The sequence below is a fragment of the Hyaena hyaena genome, unplaced genomic scaffold (genome assembly GCF_003009895.1).
Source record: "Hyaena hyaena isolate Hyena2069 unplaced genomic scaffold, ASM300989v1 scaffold_455, whole genome shotgun sequence".
Taxonomy (NCBI): Eukaryota; Metazoa; Chordata; class Mammalia; order Carnivora; family Hyaenidae; genus Hyaena; species Hyaena hyaena.
Genome location: NW_024081089.1, coordinates 181,580 through 207,701, shown reverse-complemented (window position 1 = coordinate 207,701; position 26,122 = coordinate 181,580). Strand labels below are relative to the sequence as shown.

The 26,122-nt window shown below is 38.9% G+C and overlaps 1 protein-coding gene and 1 long non-coding RNA gene across 2 annotated transcripts in view; one reads left to right on the top strand and one right to left on the bottom strand.

Moving 5' to 3' along the window:
* The window catches only part of LOC120246219, a gene marked incomplete at its 5' end in the record, with an annotated part of 228,496 nt that overhangs the window by 31,015 nt on the left and 171,359 nt on the right, over nucleotides 1-26,122 (bottom strand). The window lies entirely within an intron of this gene.
* LOC120246221 lies at nucleotides 14,188-22,081 on the top strand. The gene is made up of 3 exons (XR_005531984.1): nucleotides 14,188-15,657; nucleotides 19,140-19,313; nucleotides 22,046-22,081. It is a non-coding gene; the product is annotated as an uncharacterized LOC120246221 (long non-coding RNA).

Sequence of the window (26,122 nt, the reverse complement as noted above, 5' to 3'; positions counted from 1 at the left end):
GGCAGGCTACAGAGGGTGGAAGTTCAGAGTTTTGGAATTAACTGGGTATCAACAAAGATTTCTCATGGGATAGAAAAAAGAAAGACAGACTCCGAAAGCACACAAGTTAGAGAAGAAATGGGCATTTATAGAGAGGAGATGGAAGAGCATGGGGAAGGCTGTCATAAAATACACATTGTATAATACATGATGAATCCGTTCTATTATTTAACTTTTCAAAAGATGTAACAATACAGAGATATGCTAACCATCAGAGTCAGCATTAATTTACAGTGGGAGAAATAATTAGAATCTCACTTTTTTCTGAAGAATAGAGTAAAAATGTAAACAATGCTTCCCTCCAGGCAAGTGCTTTATCAAGTTGACAGGTGCATTTGAATTTCCATGGGTGGGGGATATAATAGGTTATTTATGTGTCATTTTAATAGAAAGACCCAACCATCAAGATGGACAGCAGACTTTATCAGTACTGCTGTTTGCAACTAATCCTCCAATTTAGTACCCCATGAAAATACCTGCAACAAAACCTGTCCATTTTTCTTTTACACTCCATTATGGAAAAATCAATATGGGTGCTATTCATCACAAATCTCCTGCCTGGCGGGTGACTGAGCCACAGAATCTGAAAAAACCTGACAGTTTAGCACTCTGTGTGGCAGGGCCCACTGTTTATGGGATTTTTTCCTACTACATTCTGCCACCCAGAATGGCCCAGTTGGCCTAGTATGTGTTCTAGATCCTAGTATATATTGGCCAGAGACTCTGAATCTGATTACTGTCGGGTAAACTTCATCTGGAGTTAGTTTTAGAGCCAAGAACAGAAATGAGTGGATTTCCAAACTTGACAGATTTCATTTTAATCTGGTTTTGAACATTCAATCAATGAATAATAACTGTAAATTTAAGTAAATAATAATTTAGTCAGGCAACCCATACACTGTACAGTAATTCACTACTTCACTTTCTGACCAGTATTATAAAACACATATGTAGTCTGCCTACCTATTTTCCAGGAAAATGACCCTTTTTTTTCCTCCAAAACATCTCTACTAGGTTTAAAATCCAAAATCACATGTTCAATGGGATCAACTCCCTCTCAAAATAAGTACAGTACATATGAATAGAATGGCATAGAGTTCGTAACTGTCAACTATAAAGCGACTTAAGACGAATTGTCAAAGTGTTAAAACTTTAACACTTTCCCTGAGGAAGACTCTTAAAGGTGGAAAGTTTATTGATCCCTCTTTGTTTACTTCCAAATCATCCAAGTTACATACTTGCCTAGTATTTAATTATTAGTTCAATGGGTGTCCTACAGAGCAAAAATTCATATATTTATTTTTGTTATTGGGTTTGTTAGCAGAAGCAAACCTTATAGAAAAATGCAAAAAAAAAAAAAAAAAACACCCATAAATGATTCTTAGACATCAAGATTTTAATTAACCTAAATTTAGGTCAATTGAGTATATTGCTTGGAGCTCTGTACCACATCCTGCAGACTGGTTCACACAACATACACTCCAGATCCGTTGTAGGTAGAGAAAACCTAAGACAATATTTGTCAGATTCTTTTTTAGCCCCAAGCCCCCTTTATACATTCATGTCTTCTGAAACTGACCGGAGCGAGAGGGTTGTTCTCCACAAACCATAATCTTGACCAATAAGATATCCAAGGACTGCCCCAAGATATGGCACTAGTTACATGATAAACTCTTATTTCCATTTGGAAGTTATAACTTTGCATGTTCTTTTGATGTAATAAAAGTTAAAATTCTACAAACCATCAGCTCACACAATGTTTCCTCATTAGCAACCTCCCGTACTTTAATGACTTTCAAAAAACCAAGTTGTTATGTTTTATCTCTGCGTTTCTTTGAATCATACCTACCTAACTGCAGACATTACCGGAAATAACGTGACACCATTTACTAGTATGTGTTGTCTCAACTATACCATGTTGATTGAGCCTTCCATTATATTTCAGACACATCCCCAAAGCATGTTTTGTGAATAAGGCCAGAATCCATGAAAAGAAAAGTTTCTTCAGAATGTATGTTTTATTTCCACAATGTTTGATTTGGGGACAAAACAAGAATCCTCATGTCTTTCAGAGAATAGACCCACTGTGTACTGGTTTGCGTGTTGAGGCAGAGGAGTGATTTGGGGTATGGTCTTGAGTCATGTTGATCACATATCACACAGGCAGAACAGCTGTGCCAAAGGGCAAGAAAAAATTTATCAGCGTACTCTTTTTATTGACCTCAATTCTAAGGACTATTTACTTCCAAAACTTCCTCAGGTGATAATAAAACTGATTCGTTTGGAGGCAAATAAATTCTCTTATATAAACAAACTCTTCAAGAAGTGATGTTACCTCTGAAACTTTTTGATAGGTAGATATGTCTCCGATCATACAGCCACACATATTTCCTTACAGATTGTGTGTACGCTTCAAAATCATACCAAACAACTGAACAATTAATTACAATGGGAACTTTTTGCTCACTGATTGTTTTATGCGTTTAATTTCTGTCCTACACTTCTGGCTAGTAAGCTCCCATATTACATACTTTATATGTCTTTATATCCTCCAAGGTATTTACTGAAGTGTTGGACAGAGCAGTGGCTCCATAAATGCCAGGCTCACTGTCAAGGATATTTGGCACTTCCGATGGGTTTTAAAGATTCAAGCAGGTTCATAGCTCTGTGATGTCTTATTAGTAGTATTTTACTGTCATTCTCCCCTTGCAATGGCCTGCAGAAGTTTCTTCATTAATGGACCAAAATGGCACATTCAAGACCCAACTTCCAGCAATATCAACTGAGTGGTCAATGTAACCTTGAAGAATTCATGGTCACTGCAACAATGTCAGGAAAAGGTACAAGGGCAAAAGTAGGACTAGCATTTCCATCAGTTCACAAGAGATCATACCTGGATTTGCATCCATTTTTCAATCATGATTATTGATGGACCCTGTTAAGGCATTGCTATAGCATGAGATATCGTACCTTGAATTTTCTAAGTAATTTTATTCCCTGCTTTTCCTGTCATGTGAATGATCAGTATTGCCTGGTCCCAGACGATGTGTGATTATTTATGGGTAGCTGGTGTATTTATTCTAATGAATATTGGAAAGCATATGTTCCTAAGAAAAACAAATCACTTTTGCTGAACTATTTTGACAACATTAAGTATAATATTGTAAAAAAAAGAATACTTATTGGACTCAGACCAGAACAGTCAAGGTTTGAATGTTATTTCAGTCACTGGTTTTAAGCCACCTGAGCTTTAATTTCCCCATTAGGAAAAGGAAACTTGCAGCTTACTTTCCAGACTTATAAAAAATGTGAAATATGACAAAGCAAGTGAAATTAAGTCTATACTATATTATTATTACTATTATTATTATCTTAAATGTTCATCAATTTTTGTTAACAACTAAGTGATAGTCAAGTAATTAAGAACGTGAACATGTTTATAATAATCCATTGGCTTCTTAAGATGTAAATATTCACTGCACGACATTTCACTTGCAATTTTCTTTGCAAAATAATTTAAAGTAAATACAACACAGTAATATTTATATCTGATTCTTTTTTCTAAGTAACCACCAAAAAACTGAAAATCATTAGTTTACTGGTATTGACATGTGATCTTTTTATAGTGAATCTTGGGTGTATGGCTCTTAAAGCAATTGCCACTTCTATGCATATTTATTCTAAAGATGTATTTCAATACCAATTGTTTCCTATAAGTTCGATCCTATATTTTTAGTTGCATACTGGACGCTGGTTTCCCTTTGGTAGAGGCTATTTGTCTTAGGGCCCACATTTGTACATCAAAGGTCATTGATGTGCTTCTCCAACACAAAAGGCTCCCTACTCTCAGCAAGTCTTCCTTTAGTGACATGAAAGGATAGTAGAGGCAGTGGTGTTACTTGTTTTCTGTCACCTGCCTAATGCCCACCTCTTCCAGAAAGCAGGGTGGCTAATTTCAACTCAGTTTTAAGTAAGCTTTTATATATTTTCTTTATTCTGCTTAACGTTCATCAAGTTGGTCACTTCAAAAAGATCTGGCTTTTTGGGGCACCTGGGTGGCTCAGTCGGTTAAGCGTCCGACTTCGGCTCAGGTCATGATCTCACGGTTCATGGGTTCGAGCCCTGTATCGGGCTCTGTGCTGACTGCTAGCTCAGATCCTGGAGCCTGTCTTTGGATTCTGTGCCTCTCTCTCTCTCTCTCTGACCGTCTTCTGTCTATGCTGTCTCTCTCTCTCTTAAAAATAAATAAAACATTTTTTAAAAAGGAAAAAAAATATGACCTCTTATATTTGTTTGATTTCTGACCACACCTGTGCCATTCTAAAGGAATTTGGAAATAGAAGCCATTGTCTTCATCTTTCATCTCACCTCCTGTGAGGTAGGCTTCTTAGGGACATCATATCTCATCATACTTCCTAGGTTCCAGACCTTTGGCAGGTATCAGATGATGTGATGAAGTAAGCCATCTTTGAAGATTTCTTTAAACCCTCGCCTTTTTAACAGGGTATTATATTTGAGATGACACACCCACATTTTTAAATCATTTTTTAAGATTTGTTTACCTTTTTTGAAAGAGTGTGTGTGGGTGTGCAAGTAGGGGAGAGGCAGAGAGAGAGGGAGAGAGAGAATCCCGAGCAAGCTCAGCACTGTCAGCACAGAGCCAGACACAGGGCTTGAATTCATAAACCATTAGACCATGACCTGAGCCAAAACGAAGAGTTGGATGTTTAACCGACCAAGCCACCCAGGCACCTCAAGACCACTCACCCACACTCTTAAGCGGACACAGTGAGAAGGAATACTACATTTAAAGGCTAAATATCCTATCTGTGTTTCTCTTATTGTGTATATTTCAATTCAACTTAAAAACCAGACTGATCTTTTGTCTTGGGGAAGTCATTTACCTGGACCATTTGCTTATTGACAAGGAAAGCATGATTCTGTTTAGAATAGAGACCTCTGAAAAAACTCTGAGAAAACTTCGGAGCATAATAATGTAAACTGTTGTCTCCACTGTGTAGAATTGCATTTTCCAGACTGTTTCCTTCTGGACACCTGTTGTTATATTTTCTTTTAGTGAGTTTCATGGCAGTGAGATACTAGACTGTAAAGTATCTCAGAGATTTGTGCTGGTCACTCCCTACAGGGAAATACTAGTGTGGAGAGGACACCAGCAAGATTCAGCCAAAGGGATACATGAGAAGTTTCTGGTTTTGTGAATTCTTGAAGAAGAAACTAAACTACATTAAAACAAACAAGCTAATGATTTGTTTCTATTAGCCAGAATCATATGGATAAATGCCAAGGAATTAGTGAAGAGAAATAAAAGTACATTTTCCCACAATGATCTTAACGAGATTAGAAAAAAGAAAAACACATAGGCTCCAGCAATTTTTCATCTTAAATTTAACCAGTTATGAAATAAGAAATAACAGTTATGCTTGACAAACCACTGAGGAAGGAGAAAATATACACATTTCTGATAGCAAAAGACACAGAATATCCAATAGTTTGTAAAACAAGATGACAGTAAATGGAAAATCTGGGAATGTACAACATGGTTTAAATTCTCTCATTGACGAGCAGGAAGGATCCCAGCTAGATTTTAAAAACAGAAATACAAGCTGCTCATGAGGAAATAAAAAGCAACATGAAAAGATTAATAATAGGGGTGCCTGGGTGGCTCAGTCAGTTAAGCGTCCCACTTCGGCTCAGGTCATGATTTCTCAGTTCGTGAGTTTGAGCCCCACGTCAGGCTCTGTGCTGACAGCTCAGAGCCTGGAGCCTGTTTCAGATTCTGTGTGTCCCTCTCTCTCTGCCCCTCCCCTGCTCACACTGTCTCTCTCTTTCTCTCAGAAATAAATAAAGCACTAAAAAAAAGAAAGATTAATAATAATAACATTTTTATTTATTAAGCACTTGCAATGTGTGAGGCACTTCTAATTGCATTAGTGGGATGCCCTCATCCAGTATGAGGTAGTGTGACTATTATCATTCATTGTGGATTTCTACTCTTCCTATCCTAATAATTTTTTAATGTTTCTTTCTGAGAGAGAGAGAGAGAGAGCTCAAGGTGGAGAGGGACAGAGAGAGAGAGAGAGGGAGACACAGAATCCAAAGCAGGCTCCAGGCTCTGAGCTGTCAGCACAGAGCCCAACACAAAATTCAAACACATGAACTGCAAGATCATGACCTGAGCCGAAGTCTGGCGTTTAACTGACTGAGCCACCCAGGCGTCCCTTTTCATCCTAATAGATCCAATTTTTATCTAGTGATCAGCCTTCCCCTTCAGCCTTGCTCTGGAAAACTTTGACCAGGCCTCCAGGTTCCAATGGTCGCCTGAGACCAATGAGATATAACAGGGAGCTGGTGAAACCAGTTTCCATGTTCTTGGACATGAAGCATTGTGATCAGTGGATGTGAAGCTTTACACTGCCGCACCCCTCCTACAATCTTGTGTAAGGCCCACCTGAGAGTGAAGCTAACACACAGAACGGGCACAGCAGAGGCCATCTCAAAGAAATGAGTAGGATGACACCAAACTAATTTGAATGGAAGATCAGCTTATAGATGATGATCCTAACTGACAAAGTCCTTTTATAAGTGAGGAAATGTACAGACAATTAAGGAGGCAGAATCAGAATATAAACTCTGCTGGTGTTTCAAAATCTGCACTTAACAGCTTGTGTATACTATACTGAGAAAGATTCAGTAAAGTATAAAAACAGTATGTGTGGAAAATACCAATTACATAGCAAATAAGTATTTAAGGTAAAAGAAAAAAAAGAGTCATTTCATAGTCTAAAAGGTCAAATCATGGCCATGATTGACTAGCTACAGAAATATAAATCCAAAGTTCTCAGAGGTGTAAGAAAACTGTAACAACGGTAATATCATTTGAGGTTTTGCTAAGTCAAGTGTGCAAAACAAAGATGTAAGGTGTTTTAATAAACTAATAAAGAAGATTTGAATTAATGGGCACTCTAGAAAAAGACATCAAATTATAGATACAAAAGGGGGATAATCTTTTTTTTTTTTTGCAAAGATACACTAAACCTCAATAGAGTTTTTGGTGAAAAAATATACAAGCCATACATATTCTCAGAATATATTACAATAGCCAGCAACAAACCTTGTAAATTTAAATGGGATCATGTAAATTCACTTTTTTAATGTTTATTTATTTTTAGAGAGAGATAGAGTGAGCAGGGGATGGGCAGAGAGAGAGAGAGAGAGAGAATCCCAAGCAGGCTCCCCACTGTCAGCTCAGACCCCAACACAAGGCTTAAACTCAAGAACAGTGAGATCATGATCTGAGTCAAAACCAAGAGTCACATGCTCAACCGGCTAAGCCACCCAGGTGCCCCTGGAATCATATAAATCGTATAAATTTCCTAAACATTTGGAAATTAAAAACTTAATACTGTAACAGCAAATAGCATCTTCTAAATACGGATCAGGTCAGAAAAGAAGTAAAAACTACAATTAACTACATTTCAGAAAATGAAAATAGGATAACATGGATAATTCAGTATAAGATAATGCAACCAAATATGTAAACATTTAAAAACAGATTCATGGTCACAAATGATTCAAATGCCTAATAAATAATCCAACAAAAAAGCTAGGGGAAAATTTTTCAATAAAATATAAATACAGAAGTAAAAAAACAAATTAAATTGATTCATAAACCCCTCAGCTACACATTTGAGCAGAAACAAAGCAAAATAGAAAATAATCCTTAGCTAATCTAGGCAAGGTAGGAAAAATAGATACAAGTGAACAGTGTGAATTCTCAAGGCATAACAAGTGAAAACCGGGATACAGCAAAGATCAAGAAGATGAAACACCTCACGAAAGCTTTTTTTTCTTGACGAGTGTTGACTCATCCATCCTTAAGTTTGGATACATGATGTGCCTGAAATCGCTATTTCGTAATATTAAACTTGCAAAATCATTTTCCCCATCCTATAACTTATCTTCCTGTTCTTGGATGCTTTTTGAACCTACCAGCTTTTAACTAAGCAAAGGCTGTTAGCCTTTTAGCCAAGTAAAATGTGTTATTAAAATAAATAAATAACTAAGGGACACCTGGGTGGCCCCGTTGGTTAAGAGCCTGACTCTTGATTTCAGCTCAGGTCATGATCTCAGGGTTCATGAAATCAAGCCCCAGGTGGGGCGCTGAGCTGCAGAGGAGTCTCTCTTTCCCTCTGTCTCAGCCCTTCCCCTGCTTGTGAATGTTTGTGCACTCATTTGTGCACGTGATCTCTCTCTCTCTCTCTCCCTCCCCCTCCCTCAAAATAAATAAACATTCACTAAGTAAAATAAAATAAATAAACATACAATAGAAGAACCCAAGCTCTTTAGCAAATAGGTATTTTTGGTTACTGCCATCTATTTATGGGAAGAGCTGAGGAGTCTGTTTAGGAAGTGCTCAAGCTCAAAGCAAACAAGGGCTGCCCATCAACAAAGCCTTGGGCAATGGAGAGAACTGGTTCTGGGAGCAACATGGTCTTTTTCACCATGACTTGTCTGCAACTCCAGCCTTTTGTCAATTCAAACTAAACATTCATAATGTGCTTCAGGTATACTTTGGGAACATGTTAACCAGGCAGAACCGTCAGGATCCCACCCCAGACATCTTGAGCCAGATTCTACTTTGCTGATACCTGAGCATTTCTTGGGGCAGCGGGGGGGGGGGGGGGGGGGGGGGGGGGGGGGGGAGGGAATATAGCAGTGAGCGTAGACAGTTACGTCTTAATGGAGTCAGAGTTCCACTAGTGGCTGTGTGCCCTGAGGAGATCAGAACGTATGAATCCACATTAGGAAGAGGGAGTTAGTAGCAGTACCAAGGAGACAAGGTGGTGGCTACTAGAAGCAGTGGTGTCTACTGCCCAGGGGGAGTCACTGGGTTTTGCATATGTGGTACTCAATGCAAAAAAACAGCTGTCTACACACCTGGCAGCCCTGGAAGACCAGGATAAAGGGGGTGGGCAGTGGATAATTTCAGGTGTCTGAGTTGACAGAGTCTATATTTGAACACCCAGGACTCCCTGAGAATACACAGGAATAAGAGTTGATGGCCTCAGGGAAGGGAGTTTGTATGGTAAGAGGGTATATACCAGATGCAGCTGCTGAAAATGGACATATTTTATACTAACATAATGACATACAACTTTGTAAACAGATTTGTAAGTCTCAGTAACAATGAAAGTTTTCTGAGAAAAATAGAAATTCCTCCAAAATAAGCTAAAGAAGCAATAACCCAGAACAAAAATAAATGCATTATCAAAAATTACTTCAAAACCAGCTTAATGCTAGAGCACCTTATTTGTGAATCCAGCACTATGAAATTTTCAAAAATGGAAATATTCTAACGCCATTTAAATACTTTCAGACCAGGAGTACCTATCTAGGTCAGTGGGAAGAGCTTGCAACTCTTGATCTCAGGGTCATGAGTTCAAGTCCACGTTGGGTGTAGAGATTATGTAAATATAAGTAAAATTTTAAAAATACATACATATAGGGGCACCTGGGTGGCTCAGTTGATTAAGTGACTTCAGTTCAGGCCACATGATCTCATGGTTTGTGGGTTCGAGCCCTGCATCGGGCTCTGTGCTGACAGCTCAGAGCCTGGAGCCTGCTTCAGATTCTCTGTTTCCCTATCTCTCTGCCCCTCCCTGCTCTCTCTCTCAAAAAAAAATAATAAACATTTTTAAAATGTCTAAAAATATATACATACATGTTTTCAGACAAAAAAAGGTAATTTTTATGGAACTATCATAATCATAAAATCCAAAAAAAAAGTGTAAAAAAAAAGAAATGATAACTCAAACTCACTTATTATATGATTTAAAAATCTTAATAATTCTTTGGGAAAATATTCATTAGTGTAATAAAAAATTATCTCCCTCAACCAAGTGAGGTTTCTCTTTAAGACACAAAATTATTTCAGGGTTGCTAAATATATTACTATAGTATATTACATTAACAGGTTTCTAAAGAAAGATATTCTAAAACCTTAATAAAAGTTCTAAAGTTTGAATGGCATTCAGAACATATGTCTGATAAAATTATAAGAAAAATAGAAAAAGCATTCTTATTAATATAAAAAAAGATATCTTAAATTATCTTAAACTGAGAGTTAATATAATTCCCAAAAATGAAACACCAATTTAAATTTTAAAAAAAGAAAACAAGTAAGTGTTATTTGTTATCACCAGTGCTATTTAAACTTGTTCTGCAATTATGGATAACTTCAAATCAGTAAAATATGAATTGAAAGTAAAGAATACAAAAAAAAGAAAATAAGAAATGTAATCAGAGAATAAGAAGTGGGTAAGAGTTAACTTACTATTCCAAAACTCTGCAGAGAATAAATAGGGAAAAAAGTCTCTTTTTAGATCAACATGAGAGTGCAAAAATCAGACACAAAATAAATATTTTTATTAAATCAGTAATTTTGCTATTTAAGAGCATAAGCCGTGAAAAGGTCCAGTCAAAAAGAAAAAAAAAAAAGGTAGGGGGAGGAGGTTTAGCTTAAAATAAATTTAATATAATGAGGAAGTACTTTAAGATGTATTCAACCTAGATGAACACTATAATGTTTTCCTTGGAGATCTTAAAAGGAAAATGTAATTAGTGGATTAATTTCTATGCCTAGAATATAGATTCCAAGTTATAAATATTTTTACAGGATATTTATACAGGATGGATGATCTTCCTGTGTAAGAAACCTATTGGTATTCACAAACTAATTCATTCAGGCAGTTCTCACCTTGCCCACTACTATGTTAACGAAAATATATGTGTATTGGACAGAGGTTTTGTTTTTCACACTCTCATGGTATGAATTCCAGTTAATTATGCTTAGTGAGGACTGTCTGTAATGTTAAAGCAAGTTGTTATAATTCTGATGATATTTTTCTTTCTAACTTTGACAAGATGTTTCTAAAGTTCATCTAAAAGAAAAAATATGGGGCGCCTGAGTGGCTCAGTGGGTTGAGATCTGAGTTTGGCTCAGTTCATGATCTCACACTTGTGGCTTCAAGCCCCACATCGGGTTCTGTACTGACAGCTCAGAGCCTGGAGCCTGCTTTGGGTTCTGTCTCCCTCTCTCTCTCTGCCCCTCCCCAACTCTCTGTCTCTGTGTCAAAAATGAATAAACATAATTGGGGTGCCTGGGTGGCTCAGTTGGTTAAGCCTCCGACTTTGGCTCAGGTCATGATCTCACAGTTCTTGGGTTCGAGGCCCATGTCAGGCTCTGTGCTGACAGCTCAGGGCCTGGAGCCTGTTTCAGATTCTGTATCTCCCTCTCTCTCTGACCCTCCCCTGCTCATGCTGTCTCTCTCTCTTTCTCTCTCAAAAATAAATAAAAAAATTTTAATTAAAAAATAAAATTTAAAAAATAAAATAAACAATAAAATAAATACATAAATAGAAACGAAAAAATATGTAACAAGTTTACAATGGCAGAAAGACGAGAAGAAAATTATGTGATTAGATATGAGAATTCATGAGGAACAATTAAAATACTATAGTCTGCAAGAATTAATAATGAATGTAACATGATATTTTGTTCCCAGATAAGTGCCAGTGCATGCATGTCTTTAATAGGTAAGGGACATTTGACAGTTAGGAAGGTGATAGAGTTTTTATTGGATTTTGATGATGCCACCCACACACAAAAATAAGTTCCCAGGTACATCAAAGTTTTACGTGTTTAAAGTAAAATTATTTTGAAAATATGAGTGGTAACCATATTGCCACTTCATTTTTTTTTCAATTTTTTTGAATGTTTATTTTCGAGAGAGAGACAGAGCCAAAGTGAGGGAGAGGCAAAGAGAGAGGGAGACACAGACTCCAAAACAGGCTCACTCAACTGAGTGAGCCAGCCAGGCTCCCCATGGTGACCTTAGACCTTAGACCAACTAATTTGGAGTTAGAAACATTCAGAAGCCATAAAAGCAATGCAAGTACTCAGAAAGAAAAACGTACATCACTAAGAATGAAAGCTCTAAAAAAAAAGTCATTATTAAAAGGCTAATGACAAACTGGAAACGTGTTTGTAACAATAATAACAACAAAATGATGAACAAAAGTAAAACAGTATAGCTATAATCAGTAATGAGTTCTGAAGAATTGAAAAGGAAATCACTAACATCCCAACAGAAGAAGAGCAAATGTCCCAAGTGAACAGCTCACAGAAGAAACGTAAATAAATAGACAAACATATGAACACCTGCAGGGTCATTAGCCAAGAAATAAAAACGAAGATGATGAAATTCTCTTTCAGACTGGCAAAGGCTTTCTGGTTTCTTTCTTCCTCCTTCTTTCCCTCCCTTCTTCCCTTCCTTCCTCTCTTTCTTTCTTCCTTTCTCTCTCTCTCTCTCTCTTTCTCTCCCTGAACCATTGGAGATAATGTAAGTTATTACATTTCTAGAAGGTAATTTGGCAACAGGTCTTTTAAATTTTTATGTCTTTTGATTTGGTAATTATACTGCTAAGAAATGAGCCTAAGATAATTATCACATATGTGAACCAAGACTTCTGTATAAAAATGTTCATTATTATTATTATTATTATTCATAATACTGTAAAATTGGGGAGGGGGAAGGAAGTACTTAAATAATAGTGTGGTAGGGTCCTCTCCATAAGGAGAGAGAAAAACGGGAGAGAAAACTTCAAGGTAACCAGGCTCTGCACCTACATGACAACATCCCTCATGACCTTGTAAACAGAGCCACTTCATCAGATCAGATGTTTGTGTGTGTTGCTATATACGGGAGCCAAAGAAATAGAAAATGTATAAAAACTATGCCATGTGAGTTTCCGTGCTCAGTTCTTCCGGTATGAACCCAACTGAGAGGTTGCTTCCTGGACATTAAAAACTTCGGTGTCAGGACTTTGTATGAGAATCCTGCTACAGTAGAAAATTGGGGCATTTGGGTGACTCAGTCGCTTGAACATCTGACTCTTGATTTCTGCTCAGGTCATGTTCCCATAGTTCCTGAGGTTGAGCCCCATTGAGGTTGAGCTACCCGCCAAACCTGGAAAATGCTTCCTCTGTCTCTCTTCCTGTGCCCGTCTCTTCCCACTCATGCACACTCTCCCCAATGAATGAATGAATGAATGAATGAATGAATATTATATCAACATTGGTACCTGTTTGCAACGGTCTACTACATAAATAAATATGAACATCTTATTTCCATAGAAACTTTAACGACACTGGAAAATTTTTAAGCAGAGTGAGACATACATGCAGTCTGACCTAAATTTTGATGAGATTTGAAAATTATGAATCATTTTCATTTTCTCCTTAGGCTCTTTGTCTGCTCTCCAAAGCTTCCTGGGACAGCATGTGTTACACCTACCACCAGAAATTCCACAGACCTCATTCAAAACTCCACCATTTCTCTCAAGAAACGAAGGGCTTCACTTTGAGCCACTGGAGTGCCTTTGTCTCATTCGAGAAAGAAATTCTGTGTCTTTAAATTCGCGTTCTGTGTTGGGCCACCGCGGGGCGGTTGTGCCGAATTTCCTCATTAAGCAGTTTCCTAAGGAGAAACCACGTGATCCAGGGCTCATGGCACCATTTCTTCGGATTTTTAATTTCAAAACCTTTCACTTGGCAGAGGCAGACCGGGGAGCCCTGTCGGTGACCGCTGGTAGTTGGCAATGACGGAGGAAGCCCGGGAAGGAACGGGGCTCCAGAGCAAGCCAGCACATTTTAATCAGCTTCTAGTCGTGGAAGAGCCAAGATTTACAAGGGCCTCACACCCCTAGGTATCAGCAAAGTGACACACTCCAGTGTAGCTGCGAGGTTTTATAGCGATGTTATCACTCAGAGAACAGAGGCATAAAGGCAGAGGAGTGGGAAGACGAGTACATAATGTTTTCACACACTAAGCTTAATTTCAATATTGTTTTGTGCTCCTGGGACTTCCTTATGAATGACTGTAAAACTCTATTGTTCTGAAAAGTAGTGCATTGCAAGGAAAATAGCGCGTCTGATGGCGCTGGTATCCTGGGCGCCTCACCTCGCATCAGGGCATGCTAAGTTTGCCCTAGTTTCAGGAAAAAGATCTGCAGAGAATGACAAAGATGAAAGAAAACTTTTTTTTTCTTTTCTTTTCTTTCTTTCTTTTTTTTTTTTTTTTTTTGCATTTGGCACAAACTAAATTAAAAAGAAAAAGAAGAAGAAGAAAAGAGAAAGCACAATGCCGAGAATATTCTAAGGAGTCATGCCTATAATTGAAAACCTGCTTTAGGTTATTTGGAACTTCCATGACCCATATGTGCTATATGGGGTCGGGCGACACATGCAGCTTTTGAATGCGACAGTGTCACACAGTGTTTCCCTAACCCCCCCCACCCCCCATTTCTGAACAATTTCTTGTATCTACAGCTGTGCTACGTGCAGCGGCCATAAAACCATCCATTTGTATAATCTCGGGGCAAAAAGCACCACAAAGAGAAGCAATGGGACTGCGAAAATGATCCATCTTCATTTACGCATTTAAAATTTTTCTCACTGTGAGAGCCTGGTGAGGTGGATATCTTCCTGTGAAAACCGCAGAGAGCCAGCTGCCTTTTCCGAGTCCAACAAACATCAGTAGGGACAATAACATTAAGGATTCATAATCCCACACAGAAGAACACAACATTATCCTAACTAAATTTTCTCCTTTCGCATCCCCAAGACTTATTAATACACAGGATAAAAAGCTCCGAGAGCTCCAGCTTCCACACAGTGAGTGATGGATACCATATTCCAGCTGTTTAGTTTGGAAGCTATCGTCTCAGATCCGTCAAGTTCTAGTGGAAATAAATGAAATAGGGATATCTGGTCCTCACTGTTCGCCTGAACGCCCGGCCTTCGTTTCTTCTCTTTATTATGTCAGTACTACCGCTGGAATCAAAAATGGTCTCGATTTTCTCAGTTCTGTGGAATTTTACCTCAGATGAGACTGCGGTAAATACCGCAGTCATTTCATATCCTTTCCTAGGGGCAATACACCCATTGTGGCTCCACCATCATGCAATCTTCTTGGCTCATTCCCTTTCCTTTTCAAGGCCCCCACCCATTGTGTAGGGCGGTGGTTCTCTGCCGGCCAACTCTCAACCCTCTCTTGACACTCCCTTTCTGGACTTTGACTATTACCAACGTGTGGATGACACTCAGATTTATGTTGCTTTTCCAGACTTCTCCCCTGAGCTACAGACTTGATACCCAACTGACTGACATCTGCACAAATACAATCAGCAGGCATCTCAAATTTCACAAAGCTGGAATAGAAGATGGCTTTTCCCACTGCTTCGTTGAAAAGGGAGTCTCTCTGGCATCTGCCTTCACCACGGTCTACGGCACTAAAGCATCTATGGCACTAAAGCATCCTTCGATTGCTCGGGCTTAATATCTGGGTATCACCTTCCTTTTCTTATTCTTCACGTTCCCAGTCTAGCCAACCCATCAGAGTAACTTCACAGAAGCCTTTTTTAATAGATCATTCATTGATTATTTTTAAACATTTCTCTCCTGCTATTCTGCTTCTCTCTGAAGAGTCAGAAGAGATACTTCAAAGAGTTGCAGGAGGTATTAGGTAATGCGGTGAGGTAAGAACAAAGAGTCATCGGTTCTTCTTGGCATCTTTCCATGCTCTGTATTCATTGAGACTGTCTTCCTTTTAGCCTGGTCCTTGCTTGTTCTACTGAGGTTGGCGGCTGACGTAACTCATGATGAGGCCTTCTGCCCGGTCAGGGCCCAGTGTTGGTCCCTGGGTGATTCTGCCAACCCTCAGTTCTTACTGATATCAGCTGCTGTGTGTGACATCTTCTAAGTTTCTGTCATTATTTCCATAGAATCCCCCGGCCATGCTGCTTTATCCTGCAGCTGAGGCTGGGGAATGGCCAACCAGGGCCCCCATAAAGGCGCCATTCCGGCATTGCCTGCCTTGCCACTCAGTTGCCCTTCCAGCTTCTTCCATCTTTTCGGGTTTGTCCCCATGCTCCCAGGAACAGGGACTCTCACTTCTACCGTATGGTTGTGCCGTACATTCTTAGTGTTAGCTTAAAACACTTCAGTTTTAGTGGAGTACAGGGTTAGAGAGACTGTACTTCAAGTTTCCATCAGCTACTTTGCACCACCTCCATTTTGGCCCAAAGACTAGAACGTAAGAATGGGAACTACCCATCTTAGAATCTGCCTCTGTTGCTCCTAATTCTATACCTCTCACTCCTCCCTGCCAACTCCCAAGGAATCAGAAGGGACAACCTGCAAATGTTTATACACTCTAAATAGTAACTTCTTCCATCCCAGTGTTGACATCAAAACTGTGCTTTATCTGGATGGGTTTGGGAAAGAGAAGTCAGCATATGCACTGAGGAGGCTGCCTTAGCAGGCATTTCAAATATTTTGCATTGTTAAGATTGCACGTCAGGGAATAGGTGTTTCTTTTGGATACTTCATATAAATATAATGACATGATACATGGTATGCTGATTTTTTTATCACTGTGTAACAAATTACCACAAACTTCATATCTGAGAACAATATCCATTTTGATTTTATAGTTTCTGTAGGTTGGAAGTCCAGGCTAGTTGGGTCTTCTTGGTGAAGGTCATTCCAGGCTATCGTTAAGATATCAGCCAGGTTGTGGGCCCAACTGGGGCTTGAGTAGGAACAATCCATTTCCATGCCCATTCATGTTTTCAGCAGAATTTAATTACCTGTGGTTGTAAGACTGAAGTCCATGTGTCCAGCCAGCTGTCACTGAGGGCCTGCTTCCAGTAAACTCAATCCCTTGACACCTGGTCCCCTCCAAAGGCAGTTCACAATGTTTCTTTAAGGCTAATGAAACAATCTCTATCATGAGCCTCTCCTTTCATAGAAGACGTGGACTGAATTTTAAAGCACTCATCCAGTTAAGTCAGGCCTACCCAGGATAATCTCCCTTCTGATTAATTCAGAGTCGTGTTAATTGGAACTCCTTTATACCTGAATAACCCCTTTACGTTTGCCACAGAACTAACCTAATCACAGGAGTGACTCATCACAGGTTTATCCTGCCTTCCATGCTGGAGAATCACACAGGGTATTTACCCCAAGAATCTGGACAACCGTTTAGAATTTTGCCTACCATGGTGCTCAGTTGGTTAAGCGTCTGACTCTTGGTTTCCACTCTGATCATGATCTCACAGTTCGTGGGATCAAGCCCCAAGTCAGGCTCTGCACTGAAAGCATGGAGCCTGCTTGGGATTCTCTCTCACTCTCTCTCTCTCTTTCTCTCCCCCTCCACCACTCATGTTCTCTTGCTTGCTCTCTCTCACAAGAAATGAACGTTTTAAAAAAAAAAAGAATTCTTCCTACCTGAGTGATATTTGCAAGGGACTTCTTTCACTTGGCACAATGCTTTTGAGGTTCATCTGTGTTATATGTATTTGTTGTTCACTTCTTTTTATTGGTGAACAGTATCCCATTGTTTGGATATACTAAATTGTGCTTACCCACCACAAATTGGGAAAACGTGACCTGAGTGGAAATCAAGACTCAGATGCTTAACTGACTAAGCCACCCAGGTGCCCCTCCCAGCTCTATTCTCACCAGCTGTGTGACCTTGAACACATTACCAAAGCTCTCTGTGCCTCAGGGTTCTCATCTGTAATGGCATTTATGTAACAGTATGACTCTAGGACTAAATAGTCCACGGAAAGTGCTTGTGCCTGGCTTAACACAGAGTAGAGACTGATTGTTAGCCACTAGTAATAGTCATTCTGAAAACATAGGAGGCATTTCATAAATATTTACTAATTAACCAATAGGTTGATGGAGGTCTTACTGGATAATCTGCATTGTACATAAAACTTCTAAAATCTTACTTCTATATAATAATGGTTCAAATTTCTATTTCCTTTTCTTAATCCTATGCCCTCTGCTTTGAGATAACTCCGTGTTTGATTGATCCTTTGAGAGAAGTGGTCAAACATCTAATATCTGCACAGAAGCCTTAATAAACATCCACATCTTAAAATTTCCGACTGATAACTACAAGTAATGAGATTCTACGGGCTTCCTCTTTCTGGAATAACCTCTTTCTCCCACGTGACTTTTAATATTCCGCTCTCACATCAAATAAACCCTGAGGTTTTTTGGTTTTGGTTTTGGTTTATTTTCGGTTTTATTTTTTAACGACAGGCTGGTGGTCTGTCTGGAATAAACTTTATGTGTGAGGAAAAAATAAAATTTTATTTGCTGCTTGCAGACTAAATAATTCTTATAAAGAAGAAAGTTTATTGGTGTTGTAAGCAACATCGTGCCTTTTGAGATGAGGGGATGACCTGGCTAAAAGCACCTCCCCTCGCCCCTTCCTCTCATCATATTCTTTTAATTAAGAAGCCTGCTGATGAAAGGTTCATCAACAGGCACATTCCCTAATCTTGGAAGAATAAGGCTATTTTAAGAAATCTAGCAGGTTCAACACGTCATGGTAAGTACAAATACCTCTTCCTTCAAGTAGCATATAGAAACTTTTCGTTTCTCCAAATAGCTCCTCTTACTAGAATCCAACAGTATGGTAACTCCTACCTCTCCCTGTGTCCTGGTATATAAAGATATCATTCTTGCTGTGGGAATGTCATAATTTCTTGGGTTGATATTGCTATATCACTGAGCATGTCATGGGGTAATGCTGTACCCAGAAAGAAAGAAAAAACACCTAAAATTCTTCCTGAATTCAGATTATTCTTCCTGTTAGTCACAACTTTTGTAAATCACCTGGGGCCAAAAAAATAAAAAATAAACCAGAACTCAATGAAAATCCTATTTGTCAACCCTCAAGGACCTTGGAGATCGTTTCCAAACTTACGAGTTGTAAAAAGTTTCCTTTATGTAGCAGCAAGCTAAGAGTTGAAAAAAAAAAAAAAAAGCAAGGAACTAAAAATTTCTACAGGTGCTTCAGAGTAAAGGTGTGTTACTGTGTTTCCAAGGGGATGTTTGATAGGGCGGGGTCTTTGCACTGAGTAGATTAGGATGCGGGGCCATAGACTGGTTTGCAAGCTGAACTTTGTTACATTTCCATCTTGTTTTCCTGTTGTTCCAGGTCAGCCCATGTGTTTGTAAGTTGGTGATACTTGGGCTACGTTGAAATATCCCAGGAGAGGAAAGCTTGTGGGCACTTCTGTCAAAGTTTTAGAAGGAAAGGAAGATAACTCTGATTCTGCCATCAGGAACAGCAATGCTACTGGAGAAATCCCAAAAGGGAAATGACACCAAGGTGAGATGCAATCGACCACTGTCCCTATCTGGAGATTAGTGTTCCTATGGTAAAATCTTCAGGGTCTTCTGTGTGACTTCTAAGAAGGAAACAATTTCTGGGGCATCTGGGTGACTCGGGCATCTGACTTCGGCTCAGGTCATGATCTCATGATTTGTGGGTTCCAGCCCCACATCAGGCTCTGTGCTGACAGCTCAGAGCCCAGAGCCTGCTTCGGATTCTGTGTCTCATTCTCTCTCTGTCCCTCCCCCACTTGTGCTCTGTCTCTCTCCCTCTCTCAGAAATAAATTAATGTAAAAAAAATTAAGAAGGAAACAATGTCTCTTATACTACCCCTATCTGATGTGGTCTCTTTCAACTCCTAGGGAACTGACTCATTATCATGTTAATAATTTTCTCAAATTGTTTTCCATTTCTTAAAATGCTTATAGTTTCTACCTACTCTGATAGAATGGTATATTCTCTGAAATTAGGAATGTGACTTAAAATCTACTATTTTCTCATAACGTGGTGTGTGATGCACATGTCCAACATTGTTTAAAAGTGGTTGTAACCTAGATTTTTAAAAAGAATTTTAATGTCTTATTTAATGGCTTCAATTTAATAGTTTAAATGATATCATGCTCAACAAACTAGTGGCTTCCGTTCCCCAACTCTTCTGTGAAATATGCCTTAATGTTACATTATGTGTGATGATAGAATTCAAATAGCTGTGGAAGAAAGAGAAAGGAAACAGTTGATGGAGTCCAAAATCCCAAATTTCAGTCCAGGCTTTGCCGCTTACTACAAACCTCGTCCAAGTCTTAGAGTTGCTCTGACATCTTCATTTAATGTTAGGGAGACAAAAAAATCTTTCCTTTAAAGTTATGTCATTTTAGGGGCGCCTGGGTGGCTTAGTCGGTTGAGCGTCCAACTTTTGCTTAGGTCATGATCTCGCGGTTTGTGGGTTCGAGCCCCGCGTCGGGCTCTGTGTTGACTGCCAGCTCAGAGCCTGGAGCCTATTTCAGAGTCTGTGTCTCCCTCTTTCTCTGACCCTTCCCTGCTCACGCTGTCTCTCTCTCTCCTAGAAATAAAATAAAAAAAATTTTTTTTAAAAAAAGTTATGTCATTCTATTGAAATAATATGCATGCATGTGTCTGAGTATTTGTGTTAGCTATAGAGGCAGCAGCAGCAGCACTGTATTAATAATAACAGCAGGATTGGGGCGCCTGGGTGGCTTAGTCGGTTAAGCGTCCCACTTTCGCTTAGGTCATGATCTCGCGGTTCGTGGGTTCGAACCCTGCGTCGGGCTCTGTGCTGACTGCCAGCTCAGAGCCTGGAGCCTGTTTCAGTCTGTGATTCCCTCTCTCTCTGACCCTCCCCTGCTCACGCTGTCTCTCTCTCTCTCCTAGAAATAAATAAAAAAATATTTAAAAATTTTTTTTAAAAAATGATAATAACAGCAGGATCTAGACAGTGCTTTTATAAGTTTAGCTGGAGAAGATGTTCTTTAAGAGGAGGGCATAAAAACATTTTAAGTCAAATAGTAAACTTTATAAAAGGAAGTAACATAATACACCCTGGATGTATCTTGCAATATAAACTGGAATATTTATAGTCACATTCAATTATATCAAGTAGCTTAAAAAGGATGTGGAAATGAGGGTCCCTACAAATTACAAATGATCAAGTACTTTCATTCTTCCTTTAAGAGGACTTCGCCATTTAGTGAAAGAAAATGTATCAGTGACTGATGTAGTGATAAATAAGCAAGAGAAAGCTAAGGATGAAAGGGGAAAAAAGAAATCTCTAAACTAAGACTGGAAATGTCTTTTCTCCTCCCGTGGGTCATATCAAGTCCACATCCTATGTCAGATGGCCAACATGTTGTTCAAAACTCAGTAATTTGCAGTTCTTAAAAAGATTCACCTATGCTTGCAATGAAGCTTCCTTTCTTCACCTAAAACTGAATCGTGAAAGCAGTGCTACTCTTTCAAGTCTGGCGGTTTCACACACAAAAGTTCAAGTGTACTTTTGAAGACCATAGCTTGCAAACATCCGAGCAATTGAAATCCTCAGCGTTCTTTTACTTAACCTACACGTTGCTTCAAACGCCGTCGTTTATAAAGCAGTAATGAAAATAACAAGTCTATAAACCTGTGTGAAACGGCAGGAGTTTTGAGCTCCCAGGACTTTAGTCTGGTAGTTGGCGCAGTGATTTATATCTAGTGGAATTAAGGAAACAGTACAAAGTGGAGAAGAAAAGGAGAGAACACTCAAAAGGGGTGTGTGTGTGTGTGTGTGTGTGTGTGTGTGTGTGTGTGTGTGTGTTATGTGTTATCAAAGAAAGAAATTCTGGGATGAATCAGAAAATTCAGAAGAAAAAAGTGTGGAGATTTTTGGTCAGGAAGCCACTTGGCTAAGGCAAAAAAAAAAAAAAAAAAAATCATGTGAGATCCCTAAATACGCTAAAACCCTAGAGCAGTGCAGGGCAAGGGAAAATACTCAGGGAGTGGTCACTGCAGATTTTCTACAGACATAAAGGGAAGTGGTGGTATCTTCAGCTTGGAAGTGGGCTAACTTGTTTATTTTGAATCTGCCAAAAGTTTTGAGTTACGTTTCATATTTTGAGGGTGTTTGGAGGTGAGAGGCTAATGGAGATTATTGGGAAGAGGTCACATTACCACTGGATTAAAGGATCATCTGTATTTTTTTATTTTTAAAAAAAATAATGTTTATTTATTTTTGGCAGAGAGAGCGGGGGACAGAAGATCTGAAGCCGGCTCTGTGCTGACAGCCGGGAGCCTGATGCCAAGGCTCGGGCTCAGGAACCATGAGATCATGACCTGAGCTGAAGTCGAATGTCAACTGTCTGAGCCACCCAGGGACCTCTCTTTTTCTGTATTTTAAAGGTGAAGGGACTGCAGATGGATGTGCTAGTTGATTTCGTGCATTTTAATGAGTTATTTGTTTTTTGGGATTCGAAGCCAACACACTAGCTTTTTATGCTACATGTTTTCTTCCTTGACACAAGAACAGCAGGTTGCTGAGAGCAGAAGCAGGATCGAAAGCCTCTAAGGTTCTACTATCCAGATTCCTGAGTGCATTTTATGAGATGTCTCGACTTCCAGTCGCATAGAGACTATGCCTGACCGACCACAGTAAGGCCAAAGAACTGTTTGTTGACTTTTTTTTCTTTGCATAGAACTGGCCATTCTTTAAATATGGAGTGCAGTCCTATGTTTCAGCTTTTTGTGCATGAATAAAAAAACATGGTTATTAGTCTAGTTTGTACAGATTTTTTGTTCCAGGAAGATAACATTTTCACCTAACTATGTTGAGACACATAAAGTGTTAACATGCCTTTGAAGTCCTCCTCCATTAACGTTATAGGATTCCGGTAAAATATGGTACTCTGGTTCTTTAAGTGGCCTTCCAAAGTTTGGGAAAGTCTCCCTATCTGTAGGACCCTCATCAGGGTCTTCCCAGTATTCTCTTACTGGATCTTTCCATGGGAGCAGACTCAGTTCCTGATCAGGGTTTTGGGAGCAATATTAAAATGCCAAGTTGTCCTACAATAAAAAAGTGGAAAGCCCACTCCCTCACGTTTGATGTTTGATGCTTTGACAGGCAAGCTGGGAGTCCTGGGTTGAACATCTAGCAGAAGCCATTTTACCATTCATCATTCTGAGGTTTCAAATTGAGGGCAAAACGCCATATAACCTACTTGCACATTATTTACTGAAACCCACACAATTAAAGGCAAAAAATGTTCTTACTCAGGAGGTGTTTTTATCCCTTTCCTGAAATATTGTGACATGTGCAAAGATCCTGCCTGGCAAAATGTCCTAGATTTTAGTCCTGGCTGTGACATTTATGATGCTGGGCAAGTCATCTTTCTGAATCTCGTTAATTTCCCTCACCTGTGAAATTCCTGACCTGATTACCTCAAGATTTCTCTAAAGAGCAAATAGAATTATGTTGACAACATGTTGAAGACTTTGCTGTGTGATACTAATGTAAGATACTATAATTCCTATCAGTGTTTTAAGTTAAAATCTAAAAATACATTATGTTTTCATAAAATATTCCAATAGCTATTTGTTACAAGATAAAAGCAAAATCTTTGAGATTTAAAATTTAAAAAGAAGAAAGGAAATTACCCTACCCTTCTCTAAAGAAGTTCCATTTCCTTTTTTAAGCTTATTTATTGTTTTTCATTATTTTTAATGTTTATTTTGTTAGTTATGTTTTGAGAGAGAAAGAGAAAGAGCACGAACAGGGGAGGGGCAGAGAGAGAGGGAGACGCAGAATCCGAAGCAGGCCCCAGGCTCTGAGCTGTCAGCACAGAACCCGATGTGGGCCTCAGACTCACAGAGTGGAAGATAATGACCTGAGCTGAAGTTGGACACATAACCAACTGAGCCACCCAGGCACCCCTTAAGCTTATTTATTTAGTTTTAGAAAGAAAGAAAGTGAAGGAGAGAGTGCTAGTGTGTGAGCAGGGGAGGGGCAGAAAGAGAGGGAGACAGATAATCCCAAGCAGGTTCCATTCTGTCAACTCAAAGCCAGATCCCACAAACTGTGAGTTCATAACCTGAGCCTAACCCAGGAGTCACACGTTCAAGGGCGTGAGCCACACAGGTGCCCCTAGAGATTCCATTTGCTTATGATCATCTTTCAATATTTCTGACTTGTTAGGCAAGGTTACATCCTATAGGTCCCAACCTACAGAGGTTCACATCTATATGTCTATGTACCACTCCTGCAATGGAAGGTGATTCTTCACAAAAAATTAGGGTGGAAATAACCATTTCCTTGCACTCTAATCACACAACAGCATAATTTTCTATATTTCATCACTTGTTGGGAAGCAATTTACAAATTTCACTGGTGCTTGGCAAGTTTTTATCAGAAGCAACATGGGAGAATTACACACAAAAAATTTGATAAGTGTTTCTGTTTTTTAGTACCATGTGAAAATCATATACATACCCCTTTGATGTATCTATTAATGAAAAACTCATCTGTCTATTTGCCCTATACAGAAATAATTTGTCAAGCTAATAACTGTATAACGATTAGGCTTAGGGAAAAAATCTAAACACAGAAACCTCTTCCACCATTATATGCATATTCAGAAATGTCAAGATTAGCTAAATGTGGAGGTTGAAACACACAATTAACAAAAGATGCTTCAATTCAACTGTTCAGCTAACTGTCATTGTGTTTCCTCATAATATTCCTCTTAAAAATTTTCATTAGTGGCAAATTTTCTGATTACGGAAAATGGGAAATGCTAGTGGCTGATAGGATCATTTCAAAGAATGAAAAGCCATTGCCAACATCATCATAGTAGAATGGTTTTTTAAACATTCCTTGAACATAAGGACTGTGTATTAGATCTTTGATTTGTGCCCAACAATGATAAAATTGTTATGCACAGAATTGATTGAAGGATGAAAAAAGGAAGGAAAGAAGAGAGGAAGGAAGGAAGGAAGGAAAAAAGTGATGGAGAAAGAGAGGAGAAAGGAAAGAAGGAAAGATACTACTACCTAAGCTAGTAGGTGACTTGGTTCAGTCATAAAATTACCATTTAGTGTTAAAAACTAAACTTTTTTCTAATATTGATTCATACAGAGAGGTGATTTGCCTTCTCAGTGAATCCAATACATCTAAAACAAGTAACAACAACAAAACTTATACTGGATGCGGAATCCTGACCCCGAAACAAAAGAAACCAAACTCAAGGAATATATGGTGTAGATATGCCACTCTTTGGGACAACCAAATGTCACATCTTATTTGTAGAGCTTGGGTTTGATATTAATTATTCTTGGTGAATAATAGATGAATGTATTAAATGATAGAGTATGTCGAATTTCAAGTTACACAAGATAGCATACAGAGCATGTCCGGCTCAGAAGAATAAAAAATATTTGGCCCTGCAAACAGGACAGAAACCCTGAGTGTTCTCCCTTATTTATGCCAGCCCCTTGATGGCAGACATTCCTTCAGTGAATTTTTAGGAGTTTGCCTGATGGACACAAATGATCCTGGAGAAGATGAGAAAAATGGAAGGCAGAGATGCAGCTTTTGCTGAGCACTATCCTAAAGTCATCTTGAGGGCCGTTACTGTATCCATTTGTGACAATGAAGCTCTTCTTGAATTGCTGCAAATTTCAGTAAAGTTCTCTGTTCCTACATGATTCTTCCTGGACTCAGGAGATGCACAGAAGTGTGCGTCTGTGTTTAAGTACCGCAGAAAATAACAACTCCCTTCCAGGTATGGTAATAAAGGAGATGAGAGTAAACTGTTAATTAGGTCAATCTCCACCACTGCTTACAGATAATTAATACATCTGCTTCAGGATTGAAATTGTTCTATATTCTTTTTAGAAGAGAAAAATACTAAGAATATTTGGGTGTTTTATAAAGTTTATTTATGTTGAGAGAGAAACAGAGTGAGGGGGAGAGAGGCAGAGAGAGAGGAAAAGAGAGAGAATCCCAAGCAGGCTCCACACTGTCAGCATGGGGCCCCCAATGTGTGGCTCAAACTTACAAACTGTGAGATCATGACTTGAACCGGAACCAAGAGTTGGACACTCCACCGACTGAGACCCCCAAATGCTCCAAAATTTGGGTGTTTTAAGTAAAAACTGTAGTGGGTATTTTCAATGACCCTGAAGTTAAGGCAAACGAAATGAGAGCCTCAGAATAGGACTATTATCATAACAGAACCCATTCTCTTTTAACCTCAGTGATCTTTGATACCATTTCCTTTTACATAATGTTATGATATGAACAACAGAACATCATAAGAGCTATC